Source organism: Vigna unguiculata, chromosome 1 (assembly GCF_004118075.2).
Source record: "Vigna unguiculata cultivar IT97K-499-35 chromosome 1, ASM411807v1, whole genome shotgun sequence".
NCBI classification, from domain to species: domain Eukaryota; kingdom Viridiplantae; phylum Streptophyta; class Magnoliopsida; order Fabales; family Fabaceae; genus Vigna; species Vigna unguiculata.
Window position 1 is genome coordinate 35,027,875 of NC_040279.1, and position 9,950 is coordinate 35,037,824.

Genomic DNA, 9,950 nt, shown 5'->3' on the forward strand with positions numbered 1-9,950 from the left:
GTGTACGCAGGGAATTTCATATTTTTTTTATTTTTTTAAATAAATAAATTTAAATTTAAGAAACTTATTTTCTAACAAAATACTTAAATTTTCACTAAATATCAAAATTATTTAAATATTAAATAATTATTAAAAATTTAAAAGCTTTAAAATTAATTACTTTTTATAATTGATCTTTAAAGTTAAGTTGATATTAATATTTGTAAAAAAAATCTCAATTGATATTAATTGATATCGAGTATAGTTATATAAACTGACACTGATTAAGACTATATTTACGAGATTAAAACTATGTTTATGAGGTTAATGATTGAGTTTTTTATTAATATATATATATATATATATATATATATATATATATATATATATATATATATATATATATATGAACTTATTAAAGAATGTTTTTAATAATGTTTAGTCAAATGGATTTAATTATTTATTTCAGTGTTGAAAAATAATATAATAGTTTCATTAATTTAGAACAAAATATAAGTTAATTTAACATTGTTAAATTAAGTATACCAGCTTGAATATTTTAACAAAAGAATGGAAAGTAACATTCTAGTTTAATTTGGGCAGTTTTATTTATTAATTTTATACTTAAATCAACCGAAGAATATTCCTGTCACATCATGATGATGCTATAGTAGTATCCAAATATTGTGAAATAAAAAGTCTGTTATAGTATAAATAAATGGGGAAATTTGGGAAAAATGACTTCATTGCTTTACTAAAATATATATATTAATTTGACCTCATGTGAGATATTATTTTGATCTTTTAATTTTTTATAAAGATTGGAATTAGAAATAAGAGTTCATTTGACTTTATAATTTTAGACCAATTTAATTTTATATTTTGGTGTATGATTTTTTTAATAAAATTTATTAAATTTATTTAACGTTTTAAATATATTTTATAATAATATTTGAATTATTTATTTATTTAATATATTTTTATTTTAATATTAATTAAGAAATATTTTTAATGTATAAAATAAATTTAATAAAATTTGATCAGAAGAATTTTACAAAAGGTGATGGATGTATGAAATTGTTTAAATATACATGATTTTTTAACAATAAAATGTAGTTGATGTAATAAGTGATAAATTGACGGGAGAGGACTTGAGTAATTATTCCAAATCAAAGAAATGTATAATTCACTTTAAAAAAAGGAACACGAATAATATATTATTATGGCTCCGCGTCAAGGATGAAAACGATTTTCCTTAGTTTTTAATTATACGATTCTTCATGGTTGGAAAAAGAAGCTATCAGATTGGTTGAAGGAAACTACATATTCATCTGAACTGGAATACTGATCCAAAGCAGATAAACAAGTTTAACTCTCAAGTTTTAACAAATAAGCACTCTGGAACATACGTACATGACAATGGTCAATGAATTTCAGAAGGGTATGGACACATTCTAATAAAAATTATGCTAAATTACGTTTATGTTCTTTATTTTCATAATAAAATATTAATTTGGTTTTTTTACTTTTTTTTATCTTAATTTAGTTTCTATTTTAGAAATTTTGATACAATAAAGTTGTTTTTGTTAGTAATGTAGTAATAACGTTAAAGAGATATTAGGTGTCAGTTTCTGATTTTTTAATTTTTTTTTTAGATTTTTTAATTTTTTGAATTTTTTAAAAAAATAAAAAATTTATCACGTTGACATTGTGTCATGTGGCAATGGCATGGTAGTGACGTGACAATGACATGTGTCACTGTTATGCTAGGTATCATTTTTTCATTCTCAAATTGGTCTTTGTATTCTAATTTTTGTTTCAATTTAGTCACAATTTTTGTAAACAATGTGCAATTTTTACCCTATTCAAATTGAAACAAAAATTAATTTTTATATAAATGTTATACAAATATTTTTATTAAATTTGATATTTTTATTCAAATTGATATTTTTATTATATATTTTTAACAAAACTAAATTTACTTAAATTTGTGTTTCATATTCAACTTTGTTTAAAATTGTTTTGAAATTTTAAATTTACTTGTTTTCAATTTTTACATAAATTAGTTAAAATTATTTTTAAAATTTATATAATTGTTATATTTACACCAACTCAAACATTTATATATAAATTATTGAAATTTACACATTTTAAAAATATAAATTATTTGAAATATAAATTCAAATAAAAAACAATATTAAAGTATGATGTAATAAAATATCGATATAATTTATGAATCTCTTTTCTATTAGCCTTATTTTTTATTAACAACTTTAAAACAATTTTAAATAAAGTTCAATGTAAAATATAAATATAAATAAACTTAACTTTGTTAAAAATATTTACTTGAAATATCAATTTTAATAGAAATATTTGTGTACATTTATATAAAAATAAATTTAGTTTAAATTTGGAGAGAGGCAAAATTATTCAATTTTTACAAAAATTAAAACTAAATTGAGACAAAAATTAAAATACTGAAACCAAATTAAGAATCAGAAAATGACACCTGGCATAACATGTGACACTGTCACTGTCACATCACACTGTCACACTATCATGTGGCATGACATCAACGTGACAAGTGACAATTTTTTTTAAAATTTTAAAAAATAAAATAAATAAATAATTCAGAAAATCCAGAAACTAACACGTGACATCCTTTTAACGTTGTTACTGCACCACTAACGAAAAATACTTTATTGCATTGAATCTTACATAATATGGATCAAATTGAGATAAAAAAACATAGAGGGATCAAATTGATATTTTAATACAAAAACAGAGACCAAAGACATAATTTAACCTAAAAATTACATGTCTTGTAAAGTTCAATATCGTCTAGAATAACTTAAAAGATGCATGTTAGTGATTATAAAATGGACTTTAAGTCCATGATGTTTTTTGCCTCGTGTCAAATACACTTTGAGCTACTGTTTTATTTTTCTTATACTTTTGTAGTAGGGTGTCCTGAGGTGTAGTTAAATTCTTACTTTAGAGAGTGTAAATATATTTAGGATCAAAGGATTGATAAATTTTTTTATGTTATATAAATTTACACATAGTGATTATTTCCTGCTTTTGTGATTTTTTTCTTCGTATTTAGAATTTCTACATTATATTTTTTGTTATTTGTGTTAATCTTATTATTCTATTAATAAAGTAATTATTAAAGATAAAAACTATAATATTTTTAATTCACGATTATTTTTTCGAACATGTATCTCTATTGTAGTATTGTCCGTCACCGATATCATGGGTAACATAACAACAATCATCACAAGAATAATAATGAACACGAAAAAATATATTTATATGAATCTGGAAAAGCTTTCTTAATAAAGTAAAACCAAAAAATTGATCTTAGCTTAGCTGTTTGCATGACCTTTCACTGTTTTTCCTGCAAGCTTGTAGCACACCACATATGTCCATGCCACATGCCCCTCGTCTTGTCAATTTATCCAATTCGAATCACTTCTTTCTTATGCTTCTTTCTATTATTTTTTTTTAGTACAAAATAAGTTTGCAACAATTAAATAAAGACACATGGAACAAACCCTTCACAAAATTAAGTAACAAAACAATAGTTGGCATGTGGTAAAGCATCTTGCTTTGTCAACTAAAAGATTAATAGAAATATCCAACACTGATTCAAACATGGCAACAATATATAGTTCCATTTATATATATTATATCGCAAAACAATGTCTTTTATTTAACACATAACAAGCTTTCAGCTTTCAGTAATGCAAGAAATGCATGTGGTTATTACATTGCTTTAGTATAATATAACAACAACTAGACTTGACTTTTTTTTTTTAACAAATTTCCCCGGTGATACTCATTGGTCAAAACGTGGTTAAATATATTGTCCTCAATTATTGAAATTCAGCACTTTTTTCTGGGAATATAGAGCTTTTTTGTTATGCTTAATAAGATTAAAAAATAATTTTGTTTCCTAAGGTAATACTTTTGCCAGGGCGTTGTTTGTGTACCCTTTCAAAAACAATTTTAGTTGAGACTATCAACGTCAAGGTCTAAATTGAGATCATGTTAGAAGTGAATTTTAAGTCTAACTCAACCCTACAAAATCAGCTTGTAAGATGAGGTTTGCACCTCACTTATATATTATGAATTAATTTTATCTCTAGTCGATGTGAGACTTCCAACAAATCACGTTCAGCTCAGTCATCATCAACATGAAGCAACATTGCACAATATTCTAACCATCGTTGTCCTGCTCATCACTTGCACAGAGCGAGTGTTGCGAGATCTCATTCACAACTATCAACGAAATCTGCTCGTCAAATCCTAGAGATTTTGACTCTAGATCCAAACAACCCAAGCTTAATGTTTCCAAGTATTTCCTTTCTTACATCTTCAGCTATGCAATTTACCTTCGCGAACCTTGCTTTAGGCTCCTAAAAAAACTCAAAAAAAAACTTTTTTAGTATTAATTACTTTAGAGCTTTAAAAAAAGACTCTCAAAATCTTGAAAAAATATATTCAAAATAAAACTATAATACATTTAAACAAAATATTTTATTAGTAAATAAAAAGACATAATTCTTAACTTGTTTTAAGTCTTCCAAATTCTTAAATCACCGATGCACGTGACATCGTGTTTTAGTTAACCAAAGATATAATTTTTGAAAAGTGGGTGGAATTATTACACATAATTTAGTTAATCTACATGAAATAATGAAAACCCTTTATTTTAAAATAGCATCAAGAAACACCCAGAAAACAAGAAGTATAAAAGTATTTAATATATATAGTATTTTATTGAATTATTGAGAAGTAAAGTAAGTGGTAATAGATGATAGTCAATGGTGTGAAGATGAAGAAGACGTGTGGTGTGGACAAGCTTGGGATTGAAGTGTAAGAAGGATATATAGCAGAATGGGGAGAAGGGTCAAGAAGAAGGTGCAATGTCTAGTCTCAGAAAGACACACCCACTTCATTCACATGCAAATTTGAAAGGAATGTGAAACTTCTGCAACCAATCGTTACCCAACTCGAATGGGGTCTCTCTGCTCAACCATAATACTACATGAAACGTTTACGACACAAAATAGAAGAAGGAGCATCAATCACCCCACACAAAATCATTCACCAACACGTACAATATCAATAAACACTTCACATACAAGTACACACAGAATAAAAGTTATATGCTTGTAGAATATATGATGTTAAAAAAGAGAGAGATAAAAAAAATAAATGTTTAATAACTATACACATAAAATAAAAGTGTAGATATGTATCATTGTTCCTACCCCACGTATGATGTATTATTGTAAGACCCCCCACCACTCAATTTCCCCCCAAGTTAATGCATTCTACATGGTTGGCCATTGCACATTGTGCTTTATTTTTTGATTTTAAGCCTAACTCAACCTCACAAAACCGACTTGTAAGGTGAGGTTTGATGTGGGATTTCCAACACACCTTCTCACGCCGAGGTACGTCAAGGTATATTCATCATCCGATAGCGGGTGGAACAAAATGTCCAAGAAAATTCGCTATAATAGGCTCTAACCATGCTCTGATACATGTTAGAAGTGGGTTTTAAGTCAAACTCAACACTACAAAATCGGTTTGTAAGATAAGATTTGCACCTCACTTATATATTATGAAATTGTCTTATCTCTAATCGATGTGAAACTTCCAATATGTAGTTAGAAGCAGAAAGAAGAGTATTTTTTTTAAACCAATATATAAAAAATACTTCATTGGTATAGGTCATCAATTATATTAATTATGCCTTCAGATATTATAAATAATTAATAGACAACAGATTAAAGAAATTGGGAATCTCTCTTAGTCTACCTTCGAAAATGAAAGTTATTAAGACACTACCTTCAACCTACAGTTGTTGTTTTTCATTTTTTCTTTTTTTTTGGCTTTTTCCAGAATTTAACCAAGCTTTAAAGGAATTAGAAAACGCATGCATGTGTTTTATTTTTATATATACTTTGTGGCCTAATTAACAAATGCCGACGCTTTTGTTTAGCTGTTAAAGACAGAGACATGAAACTAAAATGATAATAATGTGTTAAGGATAATCGATATGATTCACACTTTTAAATTGGGTTTGTAGGAATGACTTGTGTTTCCATAGATTGGGAATTTTCTTTTTTAATTTAGTCAATGCATAAGTGGTAGGTGAGAGATTATAAACTTTTGACTATTTATGTTGATTATCTCCTTCTCTAGAAATTCTCGAGCTTATTCTATACAAAAGGTTCGTTGTATAGCTTACGATTTCCTCGCAACCTTTTAACAACAAAATATTCAGAAGAAACTACAGTTATAGCAACAACATCATCGAATCCTTTATTTCTTGATAATGCTTTGTTGTCTACATGAAAAGACTTAAAACTAAAAGATAATGCTATAAATATATGTTAGTCTAAGATAATTATAGTTAATGATGCGATGGTAGAGATTGTTGAGAATATGACTTTAAGTTAATAAGAAAATTATAATCATTTTTTAAGGTTAAAAGAAATTATACACTATTTGACTAAGGAAAGCGTATTAGGTGAAGATATAGAGAGATTTGTGACTATTGATTTCCTTTTGGTTGTGATAATTTATTTCTTGTAGAAGATTCATTACACACAAACTTCCATTCTACTACTGATCTATAGAAATACCAATATCAAATTATATTGTGGTAACAATGTACTAGGTTGTATATTGTTTTTTAAATTTGTTGCAATTGTAACAAAAAATAAAACGTTATTATTGAGAAATATACTCATTTTATATTAGTATAGATAAAGTTATTGCATCGGGTTCTATTTCCTACCGACAGTATTTGCTCAATCGGTATGTTCACTCTTTTACTTCTTGCATATTTTTTTGTGCCATTTTTCTTTTAAGAACAAAAAGCTATAATAACTAAAGAAAGTCAAACAAAAAATGTGGTAAAGAGGGGTTAATGTGTACGCAAAAATATAATTCAATTTATATGACCTGTTACTATATTTGTCAAAATTGATAGTTAGCCTGTGATTGTAGACTTGATGCTCGTTATCAACAACTTTTTATTTTAATTGCTAAAAGCATATTATTAATGACATTTTTCTTTTCCGATGGCGTATGACCATTACCTTTAATAAGGCTTTTGTATTTGCAATTAGAATATAGAATATAAAATAAAATTTCACTTTGTTTTAATTTGAAATATAAAAGATATAGTTTATAATGGTAACTTTCCCATAATAAATTGGCTCAGAACAGATCATTTGTGTTTGTTTTTCCTTGGCACCGGATTAAATAGTTCCAAATTTCACACGTGGTGGCAGATAAAATAGTTGCAAATTGAAGGGTGTTGAATATAGTGCATGATTATATTAAGGGAAAATAGAAGTAAAGAGGTTGTTATGAAAGAAAAGAAAAAAAAAAAAAAAAAGAGAATGAAGGAGAGAAGGAAGATGATGGCGCTGACCATAAAGAGATGAGTTTGGTTGGTGGAGATTTAAGGGCACGAAAGAGACACCACGAACCTTCTTCTGCCATTACACCGTCGCAACAAAAACACTTTCTCCTAATAAAAGAAACAAAAACACTTTCTAGTTTTAGGGCACCCCATTTCTCTCTCAATCAATTTGTGGATTTAAAAAAAAAAAAGACACGTCTCAAGTTATTTTATATATAAATATCATAATTAGCATTAATTTAAAGTTGGCTAATCCGTTATGAATGTCTAATATTAAGCAAATTATATTAATTTACTAAACCCATATTAATTTGACACTAATTCTAATAATTTCACTTATATATATAATTAGCATAAACATATGCGCGACCATGTGTGTACACATTTTTTGCATATACATGATGTAAAAAATATTAAAATGGAATATATACTGTTTTTAAGTTAATATATAAAATAAAATTATATTTATAAAATATAAAATAAAATATATAAGAAAAGATGAGAGAATAACGATTGATAAATAGAATAAGAGAGAAGAAATAGAGATAGACGATTTTATAAAAAACTTATAAAAATAACAATCAATCTTAAAAAATTTAATAAATAATTACATTTTAAAGGATAAAATTAGAATTTTGAAATATAAAAACAAAAGAAGAAATGCTCTTTATATATTATATATATATATATATATATATATATATATATATATATATATATATATATATATATATATATATATATATATATATATTATCTCTCTCATACACACGTATATATACATCGCATCAATAATTTATATTATTATTGTCAGTAATATACATTAACATGCAATAGTATATTTATCACACATTTTCAAAACACACTCATAGACACTTAGCATTCACACACAACATATAATATCATCACCGTAATATTTTCATGTTAGTAAATAAAGAAAATACTTAAAGACATATAAAGTTTTTTCTTATGTGTAATTGATTGACTTTTTCGAAAAAAAGTTTATTATGTATGTTTTGTGCATGAGTTTGGTTTAATTTCCATTATTATTATTATTATTTTTATATAATAACAAATAATTATTATATATTGTTGTACTTAAGATCAGTGACAGAATTTTAAAAATATTTTACAAAGACGAAGAATGATATATATAAAATTTGAAAATATACCAAGTGTATAAAATACATTAAACTAAAATAAATTTTATATATATGAGCCATAGCCCCCTCAAGACATAGACATCTGCCAAAGATGTCTAGTACAAAATAATATCTAACATCACTTAAAAAAAATAAAACTGATAATTTTATTGACTATAATTTGATTTATTTTTTATATTTTAATCTCAATTCTTCATTTAGTATTAAATATTCTAATTACATGGATAACGATTTCTAAGTTGTTTACATGAGTTTAATTTTACATTCTTGCTGTTGTCATAGACTCTTTATAAGTTGTTTACGTAACTTTTAATGACATTTAGGTTGATAACATAAGATTAATAATGTTATACTCCAATTACCCTTTTTTTATTTCATATTTCCGATTTCATAATTTTAATTATTTTGTTTTATTAAGTTAGTTTTAGAAATAATTATTAACTTTTTAATAGCATGACAAAGCATTATTAATAACAGTACATTATATATAACTTTGTTGTCAATACTATATCAAAATTAAATCTAATATAATTATAATTTTCTTAGGCTGTTGCCTCACACTTTTATCCATAATAATGTCATTTTAATTTTTTATTGTTTAATGATTTTAACTAATTAAATTTTTATTACAAAGTGACTTCTAAATCCATGTTTAATAGGTATGGAAGGCAACATTACGACCTTTATGGTGTCATTTGTTATCATAACTCATTGTTATATTTGAAACCACTACTTTTGTTTTATGGGAAATAGGCTTTTTATCCATGATTTAAAAAATAAAAATAAAAAATAAACTTGATTTTGGGTTTTGTTTATTCAAATCAATAATTTCGTCCTTCAAGATTTTAAAAATACATATATGTAAATTTAGTATTTTCTCATAGAAGGATTAAAAACTGTGGTTAAATGATAAATTTAAGTATAGAAATAATTATAATCATATATTTTTAAAAATTAGAGGAATGAAACACCAATTTAAAAACTAAAGGAAAATAATACCTTTTTCTTCGTTCTCTAAAGAGTGCAGATTAATAAATTTTTCGTACATATAAAAACAATAGGAATATTGTATTTAAAATTTTAAATAATATTAATTTCTATTACTTTAATTGAGATGGATAAAATATACAATTTTATACTTCATTCAAAACCAAAACATAAAACATAAACAAACTAGTTATATTTTAAGGTTGTCACATGATTACAGGACAGAGATAGTATCATATACATCATTGATTGCTATGTGTATGGCATAGTAATAAAAATATTCTTCTAAATATTTTTTTTAAATATTAAATGGACTGGTTATTTATTTAGTCATTTTATAGTAACAAATCTTTTTTATTTCAGTTAGATAC